Here is a 1555-nt window from a genome sequence, read left to right as displayed (position 1 = left end):
ATATATAGCTGCCAGTATGTAATATAACCGTACCTGAAAACTGCACAGAATGCAGTGCATTATGACTGTTTGAGTCATAATGAAATTATGTGCTTAATAATGAGATAAATCAAGAGTTCAAGGAGCTTTTATTGTCATTCCAAATGAGCACATGAAGAACAAAAGGTAGGTCCTGATGTTTCAGTTGTCAGCAATGCAAAAAAGCAATACGAAAAAAAAATGTAAATGCTGTATTGTGTCACACTTTAGATGTATTGCAACATACAATCATACACATTTAGACATAATAGAGTAATAACCTATAAAAAAACGTGAATAATCACAAAACTATCTTTAGGTCATTGCAATTRAAATTTTTATTCTATGCCCAACACTAGATTTTTACATGATTAGGGTCATAAAAATKGTCTCACAAATGCTCTCAGTACCCTCCAATGGAAACAAGTTCTCATGACTACAGAAAATATGTGTATGTGATAAAAATTTTATGCAATGTTAGCATTYTACTTTGGTGAAGGTTGTGTTGCTCAGAACTGCCAGCACAAACCAGAGGTTTACTGTTAAAGATCACAGATCTACAGAAACCAAGAAAGCAGTTGCTATACCTTTTTACAAAGCTATGCTTAACATGAGTGTAAAATTGTGTGTGGGAACTATAGAGTACATGTAAATCAAGTGGTGAACATCATGTAAGGACAGAACCAAACAGGGATCATTTTAGACTAATGAGTTAGTTTATTTATTTATTTATTTATTTATTTATTTATGGGGATGACAGTAAGGTAGAACACCATGGGAGTGCTAAAGAGTGGCATATCATATATCCAAGTACAATTACTAAAAGATTTATAAAAAAAAGCAATTGAATCATTCTACACATTTAAATTTCAACAAAATTTTGATATTAATGAAGTTTATTTTAGATAGTCTGTTCAAAATATACAACATTTTTTCTGTCCATAAAACAAATCAGTACCGCTGAGGGCATTTTACTGAATTACACTTGGTGTTATTATGCTTTTTATTTTTTTTAGTTTTGGGCAAGTTAGTGTGTTATTATTGCATTAAGGCAACCARCATTTAACTGCAATAACTATTTAAATACACGTTAGTGCTGTTACTGATTTCTTTATATTTACAGTATATCAYTTGCTATGAACACACACACACACAMACCAAATGGTCACGGATCACTATTGGCCACGAGTGTCTTTACACATCTCAACCAATGAGAGCCTTTGTTGTTARGCTGGTGCCTATCAGTACACAATGCTTTCATTAACCCACATAGCACAGAAAKAAACAAGCAAGGAGGAAATCATCAGATTTTTATGAGAATTTGTTTTTCCAACAGTGGGCTGGAAAGATACAAGGTTATTTGTAAGCCCTGCATCACTGAAATCTCTGACTATAAAAGTYTTTCTTTGGGCTCTTTTGTTTAACTTTGTTCAAAAATCACAAATAAATATATAAAATATATAGCTGACAGTATGTAATATAACAGTACCTGAAAACTGCACAGAATGCAGTGCATTATGACTGTTTGAGTCATAAT

Source organism: Austrofundulus limnaeus, unplaced genomic scaffold, assembly GCF_001266775.1.
Source record: "Austrofundulus limnaeus strain Quisiro unplaced genomic scaffold, Austrofundulus_limnaeus-1.0 Scaffold35, whole genome shotgun sequence".
In the NCBI taxonomy this organism is placed as follows: Eukaryota; Metazoa; Chordata; class Actinopteri; order Cyprinodontiformes; family Rivulidae; genus Austrofundulus; species Austrofundulus limnaeus.
The sequence above is the reverse complement of the archived record's forward strand: the minus strand, read 5'-3'. Positions refer to the sequence as shown.